The sequence below is a fragment of the Rana temporaria genome, chromosome 7, assembly GCF_905171775.1.
Source record: "Rana temporaria chromosome 7, aRanTem1.1, whole genome shotgun sequence".
NCBI lineage: Eukaryota > Metazoa > Chordata > Amphibia > Anura > Ranidae > Rana > Rana temporaria.
Window position 1 is genome coordinate 92350755 of NC_053495.1, and position 18130 is coordinate 92368884.

An 18130-nucleotide genomic window follows, 5' to 3' on the forward strand; every position below is an offset into this window, starting at 1 on the left:
GTGGCGCTATAACACTGGTAGAGCCCGGCTAAAACTAGCGCCGCTTTACCGCTAAAGCCCGCACCAGTGTGAAAGGGGTCTAAAGGACATAGAAAACCCTATGAAATAAATGGTGAATTTCAGCTAATGGATTTTGCATTTGCTTAAAGTGGCTTCTAGTTTTTAAAATAGTTAAACAAAAACATAGATGGGGAATATGGTGTTTTGGTACAAAAAACACTGAAGTGCATTAGAGCACTAAAATGCACCATGATGACATGTGGTGCTCCACTGCAAAATGCAACTTTTTATTAACAAAATATTTAAGGCCAGAAACTATGAAAAGAAAATACCCCAAAAAACAACTTTAAAAAGTAACAAAGGATAAAGAAACCTCTCTCTCCCTGCAATGTAAAAGAAAAGGACTCCCGTGCTATTAGCGAACTAAGCTAGGGGGCACTGCTGCAGGCACCTAGTGATCTGTCCTCACCAGAAAAATGTGTCAATGAATAAGTGGTGGTGACTGTGCTGTGTAACTAAAAGAACAATGGGCCAGATTCACAACCAGCGGCGCAAATTAAGTTAGTCAAAACTTATGTCAATTAAGTTACGGCGCCCTAATTTTTTCTCGTAAGTGCCGTATCCACAGCGCATTTGCGGCCCAATTTGCGCAAGCGTAACTTAAATCCCGAGGCGTAAGGCGGGGTTATTGCAAGTGGGAAGGAAGTGGGCGTGCTCCATTGTAATGAGCCGTGACCCCATGCAAATGAAGGGCCGGTCGTACTGCGCATGCGCGCACGAATCTGCACCTCACTGGGCATGCTAAGAACTAGGCTTGGCGCAATCAGTGAGATAGGTAAAAGGCCAAGCGTACTTAGTTTGAGAATCGCCCTGTGTATAAATAGCCCCAGACAAACACACTTCCCTTGCAAAAGTACATCCCTGTGTTCCCCTTTCCTAGAGCAAGTTGCTTCTGCTCTGTCGTTTGTTGGTGTGTGTTGGTGAGTTGAGTGTTAGAGTAAAGTTGTGTAGAAGTAGTAGAGTATATTAGCTGTGTTTTTTTTCTAAGTGTTTTTTCTGTTTGTTTTTTCTGATTGTTTTTTTCCTGAGTGTATTTTCTGTTTGGTTTTTCTGATTGTCTTTTTTCTGGTGTGTATTTTCTGTTTGTTTTTCCCGTGTTTGTTTTTGAATTTGTAGTAGCTGTCTGCTTGTGTGGTTAGATTTTTGTGTTTGTTTGTTGTGTGAGTATTTTTGTTTGTTTGTTGTGTTTGTTTTTTGTTGTTGCTGAGTGGTGGGTGGTATGGCTCCGAAGCGTAGGAAGTTGAACTTTTCTACCATAGAGAAGCAGATTCTTGCTCGGTGCATCCCCCAATATGGTTGTTATTTACATGGCCCTGAGAGCCGGAACACCCCACCGGCCAGGAGGAAGGCGATAATACAGAAAATAACGGATCAGATCAATGCGGCAGGGGGGGGGGGAGACGAGGACCCCGGTGGGATACAAAAGAAGATCAACGATCTTAAGAGCCTGGCCCGGGACAAGATGGCCAGGATAAGTGCCCAAGCCAGGGGCACTGGAGGAGGCGCACCCTGCCCCATCAGGCGGAGTGAGGAGGAATGGGCAGTGGCCCGGTGTTTCCACCCACAGCAGGTGGTGGGCCTGCCTGGCTATCAATCTGATGATCCTGTGAGGACAGGTAAGTTTTGGACTTTTCCATCTGGCATGTGTGGGGGAAGGGAAGATGTGCCAAGTGTGTGGATCCTCCAACCTGTGAATGTTTTGTGTCTTCCACAGATGGCCAGGAGATTGCTGGGCCATCAGGCCAGGAGGTTGCAGGGCCATCAGGCCAGGCTGCTGCACCATCCCCAGGACAAGAGGCTGCTGAGGAGTCCCAAGAAGGGCAGGAGTCCCAGGGGAGGGGAGTGGCCACACCTCCCCTCATGAGGAGGTTGAGGGGGAGGAGGATCAGGGGGTGGAGGATGAAGATATGGACATTGCCAGGCATGTCCTTTTGGCATCGGATTTGTTTACCCCTGAGGCTACCCCTGAGGCTGGCAGCAGTCAGGCCACCATCAGGGGTAGCCCCTCCCACTCCTCCCCCAACAGGCCTCAACCCACAAGGGTCTCTCTCCCCTCCTCCCAGTCAACAAGACACGGCTGCAGGCAGGATGGCGACCCATGAGTCCAGGGGGGTAGCCGAGCGTCTGTCGGCCAGTCTGCAGAGGGACAATGCCCGGCAGACCCGCCAGCTGGGTCAGATCAAGCAGACTCTGACCCAGATGGAGGACAGCCTGGGTGCAATGAAGGAGTCACTCACTGATGTGGCCACAAACTCCTTGGCGGTCATCACATGCTTGTGTGACCTGCAGACCGCCACAACAGGCGTGGCCCAGGTGGTGAGTGACCTGACCCAGGCTGTCCAGGCCAATACCCGGGCTGGCCAGGCCAATACGGCTGCCCTCACAATGTGTCTCACCAGGATAGCAGTGGCCTTGGAGGGCAGGCCAGCAAGAGGACAGTCACCAGGGGAGGCTCCTCCTACCCCTGCTGACCCCCCCCCATGAGGCTCCTCCTACCCCTGCTGACCCCCCCATGAGTCTCCTCCTACCCCTGCTCACCCCCCCATGAGTCTCCTCCTACCCCTGCTCACCCCCCCATGAGTCTCCTCCTACCCCTGCTCACCCCCCCCCACAGGAGGATCCTCCTTCCCCTGCTCACCCCCCCCCAGGAGGCTCCTCTGGTTGGCCGTGGCCGTGCCCGTGGGCGGCCCAGGCGTAGCTTACGCCGCCGCAGATAATTTATGGGGGTACTTTTGATTTTTGATTTTTATAATTTTTTTGGTATACTGTACTTATGATTTGTTTAATGTGTGTGAATGATGTATGAATGTGGGGGTGGCATTCCTCATTAAATAAGGGTGTCACCCTCAGTTTTGGTGGAGTAGGGTCCCCAGGACCAGGGAGAAGTGATCCCAGGTCCATGTGAATGGTGTATGAATGCACAGTGACATAATTGGAGCCGTGGCGGGGCATTACTGCTCCCAAGTACCATTGGGGGGGTACTTGGATCTAATCCAATTAGATGTGCATGTGATGTGTCTGTGCTAGGGACCACAGTGGGTGTGCATTCATGCATTCTCATTGTGACATGATTAATGTGTGTGTTTACTGTGCGAAGATGCATTCTGCGAGGCGTCTCCTGACTGCTGTTCCCTCAGAAGAGGGGGTACCCTCGGTTACTAAAGTCACTAGTCTAGCTATGCGCATGGATGCCCCTGGCATGTTGGCATACAAATTGTTGTCCTGCAAGTGTGTGTGCTCAGCTCTTCCTTAATGGTGTTGCTTTAGCTGACATTTACACGGGAGGTGTAAAGTTAGGGCACCTTTTATAAAGTGTAATTTTACACCATGAAACTAACAGAAGCGCACAGGGCGTAATCTACGCCGCACACACTTAATTTTGTGGATCGCCTTATCTCCCTCATTTGCATCTTTGCCTAGCAAAACAGCGGTGTGTCTAGCATATTTTGCGCACGAAGAAGCGCCAGTGTAATTTTTTTAGGTAGGATGGAAAAAACTAGATTTCAGGCGTAACTCATTTTGAGAATCAGGCGAAAAAAAACGCGCGGCGCATCTTTAAATTACGCCGCGCATCTCGAGTTAAGTTGGCGCAAGTGCTTTGTGAATCTGGCCCAAAGAGGACAGTGTGACTGATAAGCACACTGAATGTGTAAATTAGGTGAAAGTGTAAACTACACAATAAAGACAAGGGGCCAGATTCACATACATTTACACAGGCGCAGCGTATATGAGATACGCTACGCCGCCGTATCTTACCTGGCGTATATTCGAATCCACAAAGATTTTGCGTCGTAAGTTACGGCGGCGTAGTGTATTTCTGGCGGCGGAATTCAAATCGGCGGGTAGGGGGCGGGTTTCATTTAAATGAAGCGCGCCCCCGCGCCGAATGAACTGCGCATGCATCGTCCAGAAATTTCCCGCCGTGCTTTGCGCAAAATGACGTCGCAACAACGTCATTTTTTGAACTTCGACGTGACTTACGTCCATCCCTATTCACGGACGACTTACGCAAAAAAAAAAAATTCAAATTTCGACGCGGGAACGACGGTCATACTTTAACATGGCAAGTCTATGTATAGGCCGCAAAGTACCAGCTTTAACTATACGCCGGAAAAAGCCGACTACAGACAACGTTAGAAAATGCGACGGCCGCGCGTACGTTCGTGGATCGTCGTAAATCGCTAATTTGCATACCCGACACGGAAAACGCCACCCAGCGGACGCCGAAGTATTGCATCTTAGATCCGAAGGCGTACAAAGACGTACACCTGTCGGATCTAACCCAGAAGTCGTCGTATCTTGTTTTGAGGAATCAAAACAACGATACGATGCGGGAAATTTGAAAGTACACCGGCGTATCAGTAGATACGCCAGCGTATTTCGTCTGTGAATCTGGCCCAATATGTAAACCTCTCAAGAGAAGCAATATGTGGTCCAGAAACATAATAAATTCTTTAATAAAAAAGAAAGAGAGAGCGGGACTTTAAATGAAGCATGTGCAGGGATCAGATTACAATGGATAGGGGGAAAATAATAAATCTGGAATAAGTTATTAATTTCAAGACTTTCAAATAATGCACCGTCCATGACTATATTGCATTATTAAAGAAATTTGGTAAACATAAATATATACTTGACAGAAAAAGCTGGGGTATTTAATATAGAAAAAAGGGGGAGTTTTTTTTGGGGCTATAAATTAGATGACAAACTCAAATACAGGTGAAGCAATAAACATTTCTAACCAGGCTCCTCCTTACCATCCAATCAGCAAGCCAAGTTCAACGGTCTAACTATACATATTAAAAGCAGAGGATTAGTCGCACACATTTGCAAATATATGTTTTAAGCTGCAGAGCCATCGCATTATTTGAAAGTCTTGAAATTAATAACTTATTCCAGATTTATTATTTCCCCCCTATCCATTGTAATCTGATCCCTGCACATGCTTCATTTAAAGTCCTGCTCTCTCTTTCTTTTTTATTATACAACCAGGGATGGAGGTGGTTTACTAACCACCTCATTTGAAGTCCCAAATTTGAACCCCCCCCCCTTTATTCCAAAATGATGAGGGATGGAAGCATGTGAGTTGTGGGACTCGATTGTTTAAATCAGGTGTCTGCATTGATTTTATCTATTGCTGCAGTTTCTTTTTGTGGTTTTGTTTTTTCATTTCTTACCAGGCATAGGTGCAGGTGGGGACACACCCCCCAATCACCTGTCCTTCATCTACCCATCAGTTTGTACATGCCTCCATTGAGGAGACTTAAAAAATGTGTAGTTAGGACTGCAGAATCGCAGGGAGCCTTGGCGATGGCTCTGCAGCTTAAAACATATATTTGCAAATGTGTGCGACTAATCCTCTGCTTTTAATATGTATAGTTAGACCGTTGAACTTGGCTTGCTGATTGGATGGTAAGGAGAAACCTGGTTAGAAATGTTTATTGCTTCACCTGTATTTGAGTTTGTCATCTAATTTATAGCCCCAAAAAAAAACTCCCCCTTTTTTCTATATTAAATACCCCAGCTTTTTCTGTCAAGTATATATTTATGTTTACCAAATTTCTTTAATAATGCAATATAGTCATGGACGGTGCATTATTTGAAAGTCTTGAAATTAATAACTTATTCCAGATTTATTATTTTCCCCCTATCCATTGTAATCTGATCCCTGCACATGCTTCATTTAAAGTCCCGCTCTCTCTTTCTTTTTTATTATACAACCAGGGATGGAGGTGGTTTACTAACCACCTCATTTAAAGTCCCAAATTTGAACCCCCCCCCCCCTTTATTCCATAATAAATTCTTTAGCAAACATAAAAACAAAATACAGGAATAAGGAACAAGTGACATCAATCAAAACGTGATAAGAGTAGTGACACAATAGATATGTGATGTAACAAGAAAACACACTAAATAATATATAATAAACAAAACTGAATAATATAAAATAAAAGTCTCTAGATGGTGATCCCAAAACCAGGCACAAGTGTTGAGAGGAGAGATAGCTTCAGTGCAAACACCTCTTGTATCTCCTAGCAGCTCACCTCTCCCTGCAATACTTTCATCTGTTCCTCTCTCTCCCTAAACTGCAACACAGTGACAAAGGGTTGCTGAGAAAAGCAGCCTTTTATAGCGTATGAGCTGGGATTTGGCCAAAGACCATCATTGATCAAAGTTTTGCACCTGACCTCTAGTGACATGGCCATTTGTCAGGTGCAAGTATTTTGTCAATGATGACCTTTTGCAAAGCATTATTGGATATTTGGCTGGAGAGTTCCCATCGAATGTTCTGAATCAGTCTGAACCATTACTAACCCAGAATAAGCATGCAGCAAGTAAAGAGTATGGCCAGTATACCAGTTTTGCATACTTGTTATGGGTCAGAGACTAGTGATGGACGAACATCTGACGGGACGGTTTGCGAACCCTAACCGCAAACTTTCGCAAATGTCCGCAAACCGCAAGTTCGCGGGCCCCATTGACTTTGCGGGCCCCATTGACTTTAATGGCAGGCGAATGTTAAAAACCTGCAGGTCATATTTGCAGCAACAAAATACTTACTAGCTGAGCACAAATAGTCCCACAACATGGACACTGACCTACCAGAAGTATTAAGTGAAAAACCGGATACATAGTAAATGCCGGCCATTACAGGCCCCAAAAATTAGCAGACAGGCGTTCACCTGACAGCAAACAACCTTGTATTCTGTGGCTGGTGGTACATTAGGCATTGTAACAGCACTGGTGAACGGAGTGAACCACAACTGCGGTTAGAAAGGAATTCAATGCGATTCTATATGCGACAACTCAGTATTAGGCCCCAGGCGTCACTCCTCGCAACAGGAGTTTGGGGGGGATCTATACATCATCTCTGTGTCGCATAAAGAAAGGCGGTGAGCTACTAAGCATGGACGCATTACAACATGCGACTAAGGCTTAGCGTTTAAAATTAGTTCAAGGTCAATATCCCAATACACCACTACATGCAGGTGATTATCAGTAAGGGACCCCAGGCGTCACTCCTAGCAACAGGGGTTTGGGGTTCTCTACAGCATATCAACCTTAGCATGTAGAGATGTATTTAGGCCACTAGGGGAGATGCTAGGAAATAGCATCAACCCCTAGCATAGAAAAGTTAGAGCGAACATGTTCAACAATTAGGACAAGGCCTATAAGTATTTTATACTTCTGTCAAGCACGCAGTAAATTGTATTTGTAGTTACAAGTATTAATTGCATACGAGAGATAGTGTAGCTCAGGTACTTTGAGGATACACGTATAATACACAAGTTGTAATGGCAACTAATAGAAAGGTATGAGAGGCAATATAGCTCAGATACTTTGAGAGTACATATAGTATTTGTAGTAACAAGTATTAATTGCATATGAGAGGCAATATAGCTCAGGTACTTTGGGCCAGATTCACAAACAGCGGTGCAAATTAAGTTACTCCAAACGTATGTCATTTAAGTTACGGCGCCTTAATTTTGTGTCGTAAGTGCCGTATCCACAGCGCATTTGCGCCCAAAATTGCGCAAGCGTAACTTAAATCCCGAGGCGTAAGGCGGGGTTATTGCAAGTGGGAAGGAATTGGGCGTGCTCCATTGTAATGAGCCATGACCCCATGCAAATGAAGGGTCGGCCGTACTGCGCATGCGCGCACGAATGTGCACCTCACTGGGCATGTGCAGAACTCGGCTCGGCGCAATCAGTGAGATAGGTAAAAGGCCCAGCGTACTTAGTTTGAGAATCGCCCTGTGTATAAATTGCCCCAGACAAACACACTTCCCTTGCAAAAGTACATCCCTGTGTTCCCCTTTCCTAGAGCAAGTTGCTTTTGCTCTGTCGTCTGTTGGCGTGTGTTGGTGAGTTTAGTGTTAGATAAAAGATTTGGAGGAGTAGTAGAGTGTAGTAGCTGTGTTTTTTTTCTGAGTGTATTTTCTGTTTGTTTTTTCCGTGTTTGTTTTTGAATTTGTATTAGCTGTCTGCTTGTGTGGTTTGATTTTTGTGTGTGTTTCTTCTGTGAGTATTTGTGTTTGTTTGTTGTGTGAGTATTTGTGTTTGTTTGTTTTTTGTTGGTGCTGAGTGTTGGGTGTTATGGCACCGAAGCGCAGGAAGCTTAATTTTTCTATCACAGAGAAGCAGACACTTGCTAGGGCCATCACCCGTTTCGGGCATTATTTGCATGGCCCTGAGAGCCTGAACACCACCCCGGCCAGGAAGAAGGATATCATAAAAAAAATTACTGATCAGATCAATGCGGCGGGGGGCGGAGACAAGGACCCCCAGTGGGATTCAAAAGAAGATCAACGATCTTAGGAGCCTGGTCCGGGACAAGATGACGAAAATAAATGCCCATGCCACGGGCACTGGAGGAGGCCCACCCTGCTCCGTCAGGCTGACTGAGGAGGAATGGGCAGTGGCCCGGTGTTTCCATAGCCAGCAGGTGGTGGGCCTGCCTGGCTTTCAATCGGATTCTCCTGTGAGGACAGGTAAATTTGGGGTTTTTCTATCTGGTGATTAGCATGTGTGGGTGGGGGAAGGGAAGATGTGCCAAGTGTGTGGATCCTCCAACCTGTGAATGTTTTGTGTCCTCCACAGATGGCCAGGAGATTGCTGGGCCATCAGGCCAGGAGATTGCTGGGCCATCAGGCCAGGCTGCATCATCGCCAGGACAACAGGCTGCAGAAGAGCCCCAAGAATGGCAGGAGTCCCCAGGGGAGGGGAGTGGCCACATCTCCCCTCATGAGGAGGTTGAAGGGGGGAGGATGAGGATGAAGATATGGAGATTGCCAGGGAAATCCTTTTGGCTTCGGACGTGGTTCCCCCTGAGGCTACCCCTGAGGCTGGCAGCAGTCAGGCCTCCATCAGGGGTAGCCCCTCCCACTCCTCCCCCAACAGGCCTCCCCCACAAGGGTCTCTCTCTCCCCTCCTCCCAGGCCATAAGACTCAGCTGCAGGCAGGATGGCGACCCAGAGGACCAGGGGGGTGGCCGAGTGTCTGCCGGCCAGTCTGCAGAGGGACAATGCCCGGCAGACCCGCCATCTGGGTCAGATCAACCAGACTCTGACCCAGATGGAGGACAGCCTGGGCTTAATTAAGGAGTCACTCACTGATGTGGCCACAAACTCCTTGGCGGTCATCACATGCTTTTGTGACCTGCAGACCGCCACAACAGACGTGGCCCAGGAGGTGAGTGCCCTGACCCAGGCTGTCCAGGACAACACCCGGGCTGTCCAGGCCAATACGGCTGCCCTCACAATCAGTCTGAACAGAATTGCAGTGGCCTTGGAGGGCAGGCCAGCAGGAGGACAGTCACCAGGGGAGGCTCCTCCTTCCCCTGCTTACCCCCCCATGAGTCTCCTCCTTCCCCTGCTCACCCCCCCCAGGAGTTTCCCCTGGTTGGCCGTGGCCGTGCCCGTGGCCGGCCCAGGCGTAGCTCCCGCCGTCGCCGTTAACTTTTGGGGTACTTTTGTTTTTTTATTTTTATAATTTTTTAAATTATACTGTACTTATGATTTGTTTTATGTGTGTGAATGATGTATGCATGTGGGGGTGGCATTCCTGATTAAATAATGGGTGTCACCCTCAGTTTTGGTGGAGTAGGGATCCCCAGGACCAGGGAGAAGTGATCCCAGGTCCGTGTGAAAGGTGTATGAATGCACAGTGACATAATTGGAGCCGTGGCGTGGCGTTACTGCTCCCAAGTACCATTGGGGGTACTTGGATCTAATCCAATTAGATGTGCATGTGATGTGTCTGTGCTAGAGACCACAGTGGGTGTGCATGCATGCATTCTCATTGTGCCATGATTAATGTGTGTGTTTACTGTGCAAAGATGCATTCTGCGAGGCGTCTCCTGACTGCTGTTCCCTCAGAAGAGAGGGTACCCTCGGTTACTAAAGTCACTAGTATAGTTATGAGCATGGATGCCCCTGGCATGTTGGCATACAGATTGTTGTCCTGCAAGTGTGTGTGCTCAGCTCTTCCTTAATGGTGTTGCTTTAGCTGACCTTTACACGGCTGGTGCAAAGTTAGGGCACCTTTTATAAAGTGTAATTTTACACCATGAAACTAGCAGAAGCGCACAGGGCGTAATCTACGCCGCACACACTTAATTTTGTGGATCGCCTTATCTCCCTCATTTGCATCTTTGCCTATCAAAACAGCGGTGTGTCTAGCGTATTTTGCGCGCGAGGAAGCACCGGTGTAATTCTTTTAGGTAGGATGGAAAAAAATGGATTTCAGGCGTATCTCGTTTTGAGGATACGGCGCAAAGATACGCGCGGCGCATTTTTCAATTACGCCACGCATCTCGAGTTAAGTCGGCGCATCTGCTTTGTGAATCTGGCCCTTTGAGAGTACATATGCAATTAATACTTGTTACTACAAATACCATATGAGAGGCAATATAGCTCAGGTACTTTGAGAGTACATATAGTATTTGTAGTAACAAGTATTAACCACTTAAGACCCGGACCTTTAGGCAGCTAAAGGACCCGGCCAGTTTTTGCGATTCGGCACTGCGTCGCTTTAACTGACAAATTGCGCTGTCGTGCGACGTGGCTCCCAAACAAAATTGGCATCCTTTTTTTCCCACAAATAGAGCTTTCTTTTGGTGGTATTTGATCACCTCTGCGGTTTTTATTTTTTGTGCTATAAACAAAAATAGAGCGACAATTTTGAAAAAAAAACAATATTTTTTACTTTTTGCTATAATAAATATCCCCCAAAAATATATAAAACATTATTTTTTTCCTCAGTTTATGCCGATACGTATTCTTCTACCTATTTTTGGTAAAAAAAAAAATCGCAATAAGCGTTTATCGATTGGTTTGCGCAAAATTGATAGCGTTTACAAAAAAGGGGATAGTTTTATTGCATTTTTATTATTTTTTTTTTTTACTACTAATGGCGGCGATCAGCGATTATTTTTCGTGACTGCGACATTATGGCGGACACTTCGGACAATTTTGACACATTTTTGGGACCATTGTCATTTTACAGCAAAAAATGCATTTAAAATGCATTGTTTACTGTGAAAATGACAGTTGCAGTTTGGGAGTTAACCACAAGGGGGCGCTGAAGGGGTTATGTGTGACCTCATGTGTGTTTACAACTGTAGGGGGGTGTGGCTGTAGGTGTGACGTTATTGATTGTGATTCCCCATAAAAGGACCCCACGGCTGGGCTTAAAGAACCATGTACATGTACGTGGATGTGCCCAGCCGTGCCATTCTGCCGACGTATATCGTCGGTAGGGGGTCCTTAAGTGGTTAATTGCATATGAGATTGCGTAGCCCCCCCTGGGAATTCATCCAGCATTGCGACTTCCTCATCTTCCTGCTCCTCGACGGCTTGATCAATGACAAGACGCAATGCACGTTCCAGAAAGAAGGCATAAAGTATGATGTACCAATTGCCAACTGTCAAATTGAGCGGTGTTAGCCACTGATCTGCCTGTGAACGCAAAGCTGAAAGGAGTGCAGGACCAGTGTGGCTCTTGTCTTCCAGGCACAATAGACGCAGCACAGCATGGCTTGTCGAATAGGTTCTGGGGATCTTGGGGCGTTGCAGCGGAAGAGACGGTAGCATCAGAAAATGAGGAGTCAGCGGAGGAGGGAGGATGGAGTAGGAGGAGAAGAGGCAGGCCTGCATGCAATCCGTGGCGGTAAAACCAAATCTACATGGGTGCCACGGGTTACATGCTTGATGGCCCTCAGAAGGTTCACCCAGTGGGCAGTAAAAGTTATATACCTTCCATGCCCGTGTTTGCTAGACCACGTGTCTGTGGTCAGATGTATCTTGGCAGCGACACTGTGTGCCAAAGATACATTCACTTGCCGCTGAACATGGCCATATAGGTCTGGGATGCCCTTCTATGAAAAAAAATTCCTTCCTGGGACCTTCCATTGTGGTGTTCCAATGACCACAAATTTTCAAAAGGCCTCCAAGTCCACCAGTTTATATGGTAGTTGTTGGCGGGCTATCAGTTCCGACAAGCCAGTGGTCAACCGTTGGGCAAGAGGGTTATCCGGCATCATCGTTTTTTTTACGATCGAACATTTGGGCCACGGTGTCATGGTCTTACCTCCTTGTAGGCTTCTTATCACTGACATGTGCTGGCAGCCATCTTGCTTCTTGGGGTTCTTATAACTTACCACACCCTGCGGCTCCTCCTTCCCACTGGGAGGAGCTGGATGCTCAGCATATATATATATATATATGAGGGCTGCTGCAGCATTCCCTTGCTTGGGCCTATCGTCTACACTCTCCTGTGATTGTGCTGCTTGCTCTTGGTTACCGACCCGGCTTCCACGGACGATCCTTCTGGCTCCTGATCCCCGGCTTCGTTTCACCACCTCTCCCTGTCTACGGACTCCGGCTTGGCTGACTCCCATTCCTGGCTATCGACCCTGGCTCCGGTGGAAGACTCTGCTGACTGTTTGATCATCCGTTTGGACTTTAACCCTGATGTTTGGTTTTTAATAAAGCCTTCCTATTTTATTGATCTGTTGTTGTACGTCTGATTCATGCTTCCATGACATTAGGCCCAAGCCATGAATTCTGATGGTACAGGGCCACCTTCGCTACCCATGCTGGTTGCCAGACTGGATCAGCAGGATCACCTGCTGGATCAGTTCGCTCAGGCGTTGCAAACCCTGCTTGCACGCACGGCTCATCTCACTCCCATTGCCGATAGGCCAGTTGTCGCTCCTGGGTCTGCTCCTACAGAGTCTACCCCGACACCTGTGGCGCCTACGTTTGCTGTCCCACCCGTGCCTCCCTCTCCTCCCATGCCTCCTGGGGTTGACTTGCCTTGGGGTGAGCCCATGCAGCTGGGGTTTGCTCGCCTGTCCGAGGGGGAGAGGGCATCCCGGAGACGCGAGGGCCGATGCATGTACTGTGGTCTCAGCGGGCATTTTCGGTTGTCATGTCCGAACCGTCCGGGAAACGCTCGCACCTGAGATCCTGTCGGGGGCAGATCTTGTGTGGAGTCTCTTCGTCCCCGGTTTCCCGTGCTGATAAACCACTGATCACCATTGTTCTCTCCTGGGTCGGGGGCTCGGTTACGACCCAGGCATTGGTGGACTCTGGTGCTGGTGGATTTTTCATCGATAGTAAATTTGCTGCCGCTAACTCCATTCCTCTGCAGGCTCGAGTTTCCCCGCTGGTTCTCGAGGCGATAGACCCCTCCAGCCGTCGCAGGTGACTCATGAGACCCTTCCAGTGGAGATAGCCATTGGGGCCGTTCACAGGGAGTCGGTCTGTCTTCAGGTCATTTCGTCTCCACACTACTCGGTGGTCTTGGGGTACCCCTGGCTCCAGAAGCATAATCCGATGTTCGATTGGAGATCGGCCGAGATCCTCTCGTGGTCACCACAGTGTGAGGCTAGTTGCATCCATGGGCCTGTCAAGTTGTTGTGTACCTCCTCAGACTCTGTGTTGCCTCCTGAATACGAGGGGTACCGGGATGTATTCGATAAGGTGCGCGCTGGGTTCCTACCTCCGCACCGCCCATACGATTGTGCCATAGATTTACAACCTGGTGCCATTCCTCCTCGTGGCAGGGTCTATCCACTGTCGGTTGCTGAGAATGAGGCCATGGAGGAGTACGTGAAGGAGGCACTTTCCCGGGGGCACATTCGCAAATCCTCTTCCCCGGCAGGGGCTTGATTTTTCTTTGTAAAAAAGAAGGGCGGAGAATTGAGGCCTTGCATCGACTTTAGGGGCCTAAATCGCATCACGATTAAGAATGCATACCCGATTCCGTTGATTTCCGAGTTGTTCGATCGCCTCAAGGGGGCCACGGTCTTTACCAAACTCGACCTGAGGGCGGCATATAACCTTGTAAGGATCAAGGCTGGTGACGAGTGGAAGACCGCGTTCAACACCAGGACCGGTCATTATGAATCCCTGGTTATGCCCTTTGGGTTGTGCAATGCGCCCGCAGTCTTTCAGGAATTTATCAACGATGTTTTCCGTGACCTGCTGCAGCAGTGTGTGGTGGTCTATTTGGATGATATCTTGGTATACTCTAAATCCATGGAGGCCCACATTCTGGATGTCAAGCGAGTGTTGCAACAGTTACGAGAGAACAAGCTTTTCGGTAAGCTTGAGAGATGCGAATTTCACCGGTCCCAGGTAACCTTCTTAGGTTACATCATTTCCGCGGAGGGGTTCTCCATGGACCCTGAGAAGGTTTCGGCAGTCTTACAGTGGCCCCAGCCCAGTGGTCTTCGTTCCCTGCAGCGCTTTTTGGGCTTCGCCAATTATTATCGGAAGTTCTTCAGGGACTTCTCCATGCTGGCCAAGCCTCTCACGGATCTGACCAGGAAGGGCAGTGATTCCCATGTCTGGTCGGCCGAGGCCACCCGGGCTTTTGAGGCTCTAAAATCTGCCCTTGTGTCGGCTCCAATACTGTCTCATTCCAACCCTGGGTTGCCCTTTGTTCTCGAGGTGGACGCGTCTGAGACGGGAGTAGGCGCCCTTCTGTCTCAGCGTCGGACACCAGAGGGTCCTCTGCTTCCCTGTGGGTTTTACTCCAGGAAACTGTCTCCCGCGGAGTGCAACTACCAGATTGGTGACAGAGAGTTGTTGGCCATCGTGCAGGCTCTCAAAGAGTGGAGGCACTTGCTCGAGGTTTCGGTGGTTCCGGTTCTCATCCTGACGGACCACAAGAATCTGACTTACCTTTCGGAGGCTAAGAGGTTGACACCAGGGAGCTGTCCAGGGAGGAATCGATACCGACTTCGGTCATACCTCCAAATCAGATCCTGGCCGCCATTCGCACCAGCCTGACCTCTCCCCTTGGAGAGCAGATTTTGGCGGCCCAATCTGGTGCTCCCTCTGGGAGACTCAACGGCAGATGTTTCGTGCCTGAGGAGTTGCGCACTCAGTCGTTGCGAACCTACCATAACTCCAAAACCGCGGGGCATCCTGGAAAGAATCAGCTGTCCTGGGCTGTTTCACGTTTGTTCTGGTGGCCTTCTCTACGGTCTGACATTGCCGCATATGTAGCGGCATGCTCTGTTTGTGCCCAGAATAAGTCCCCTCGGCACCTTCCGTTGGGCCTTCTACAACCCATTACTACTGGGGAGCGTCCATGGTCACACCTTGGGATGGACTTCATTGTGGACCTTCCTGCGTCCCGAGGCCATACGGTCATTCTCATGATTGTGGATCGGTTTTCCAAAATGTGCCACTGTGTTCCACTCAAGAAATTACCCACTGCACAAGAGTTGGCCACGGTTTTCACCAGGGAGGTCTTCCGGTTGCACGGTTTGCCCAAAGAGATAGTGTTGGATCGGGGAAGTCAGTTTGTGTCCAGGTTCTGGCACGCCTTTTGCTCCCAGTTGGGGATTCGACTCTCCTTCTCCTCGGCCTACCACCCTCAGTCCAATGGGGCCGCAGAACGATCCAATCAGGCCCTGGAGCAATTTCTTCGTTGCTATGTCTCCGATCATCAAGACAATTGGGTTGACCTTCTGCCATGGGCTGAGTTTGCCAGGAACACTGCGGTTAACTCTTCCTCTGGGACGTCTCCCTTCATGGCCAATTATGGGTTCCAACCTGCCGTGTTACCGGAGTCATTCTCTCCCCAAGATATTCCGGCTGTGGAGGATCACCTTTCTGCTCTATGTGCTTCTTGGGTACAGATCCAGGAGGTCCCTCGAGGTCTCTGCGCAGCGCCAGAAACTCCAGGCTGATCGCAGACGGTCGCCTGCTCCTTCCTACCAGGTCGGAGACCGTGTATGGTTGTCCACTCGCAACCTCAACCTTCGAATGCCCACTCCTAAGCTGGCTCCTCGCTTTGTTGGTCTCTTCCGAGTGCTCCGCAGGGTAAACCCGGTTGCCTATGCCCTTGTGCTCCCACCTGGCATGCGGGTCTCCAATGTGTTTCACGTTTCCCTGTTGAAACCACTGGTGTGCAATCGCTTCACCTCCTCGGTTCCTAGGCCTTGTCCGGTCCAGGTGGGCGATCATGAAGAATATGAGGTGAGCGATATCCTGGACAGTTTTTTGTCCACTGGCGTGGTTATGGTCCAGAGGAGCGTTCCTGGGTTCCCTCCGCAGATGTCCATGCTCCTGTCTTGCTCCGAGCCTTCCACGCGCGCTTCCCCCAGAAACCGTTTTTTGCGCCGCGGAGGAGGGGCCCTTGAGGGGGAGGTACTGTCATGGTCTTACCTCCTTGCAGGCTTCTTATCACTGACATGTGCTGGCAGCCATCTTGCTTCTTGGGGTTCTTATAACTTACCACACCCTGCGGCTCCTCCTTCCCACTGGGAGGAGCTGGATGCTCAGCATATATATATATATATATATATATATATATATATATATGAGGGCTGCTGCAGCATTCCCTTGCTTGGGCCTCTCGTCTACACTCTCCTGTGATTGTGCTGCTTGCTCTTGGTTACCGACTTGGCTTCCACAGACGATCCTTCTGGCTCCTGATCCCCAGCTTCGTTTCACCACCTCTCCCTGTCCACGGACTCCGGCTTGGCTGACTCACATTCCTGGCTATCGACCCTGGCTCTGGTGGAAGACTCTGCTGACTGTTTGATCATCCATTTGGACTTTAACCCTGCTGTTTGGTTTTTAATAAAGCCTTCCTATTTCATTTATCTGTTGTTGTACGTCTGATTCATGCTTCCGTGACACACGGAAGCCTGCCTTTTTGCAGAAAAACGTGAGGAAGGCATGATGGAAGGTGGAGTGGAGGACAATTGTGAGCATAGAGGGGAAGGAGAAGGAGAAGAGGCTGGACGGTGAGAGCCTGAAGTGTGGCTTTGTGGGTTCTGATGGCATTGCTCCCACTGGGCTCGGTGATGGGAGGCCAGGTGCCTTCTTAAGGCAGTCGTCCCTAGGTGAGTGTTGGGCTTACCGCGACTTATGCGTTGACTGCAAAGGCTGCAGATGGCAACACTATTGTCTGCAGCGAACACGTTAAAAAAAGCCCACACGGCGGAGCCATGGGCCGGCGTCCTGGGAGCGCCAGATGTGACCGTACATGGTAGATGGCTCGCTCCTAAAACATTAGGAGTCTGGTTTGTCCCTCCTGTGCAATGTAAGTTCAGCCTGCTTCTCCTCCCTATCTGCTGGTCCATCTCTCCCTCTGAACTCCCATCCTCTTCCTCTCTTGTGGGCACCCACATGATGTCTGTAGACACGTCATCATGGACATCACCTTCCCCATCACTAACAATAGAGATCCCGGAGTAGGCAGCAACAGCGGGCACCAACCTCCTTGGGCTGATCTAAGTACTGTCGTCAGACTGCTGAGTGCCGGCTGTTGCTACCTCCTCTTCCTGATCCAATGCCAAGAATGGCTGCGTATCCGAAATGTCTTCTGATGGATCGTAAAATAATTCCTGTGACTCAAGCGGAGGGTATATGGTAGTGGTGGTGGTGGGCCACTCAACCCAGTCTGGTGCGTCCTTTGACGTAATCGACCCCTACCACCCCTGCGGAAGGGCCTGCCTCTTCCTCTGCCTGTCATTTTTTAAATGACCCTGTGACAAAAGTCTATAGAGAAGCGCATTATACGTGGAAGAAGGTATATAACAAAATCTGTCGTTTTGGGGGGCCACTGGTTTATCGCACCAGTTATGAAACTTCTTTTTCAGGAAATGTTGTTAATGTGTGTAGCAGAGGTAACGCAGCGAAAGAGGCTAAAATTCAGCAGTAACAAAATACACTGCCAGTCACAATGCTGCACAATACAAATCCACTATAATATGCTTTCTATATTCGAAAGTATATTATAAGTGTATATTACACCTATGTACTGCAGAGCAAGTAGTACACCTATACCAGTGCTTGAAAGGACTTTTGTGGACCTGTTAGGTAACAATTTGTGTCACTATAGTCTGTCCCTGCTCCAAACACCAACCTGTCCCTACACTGACAAAAAGTATATGGATGTATTACACACCTATATACTGCACAGCAAGTAGTACACCTATACCAGTCATCAAAAGGACTTTTGTGAACCTTTGAGATAGCTATTTGATTGAATACAGCCTGTCCCTGCTCCAAACACCAACCTCTCCCTACACTGACAACAA

At 48.8% G+C, this 18130-nt stretch overlaps 1 protein-coding gene across 1 annotated transcript in view; it reads right to left on the reverse strand.

Annotated features, from left to right (window-relative positions):
* Window positions 1–18130, reverse strand: part of LOC120946199 — a 106955-nt gene that overhangs the window by 34520 nt on the left and 54305 nt on the right. The gene's annotated exons all lie outside the window — the stretch shown is intronic.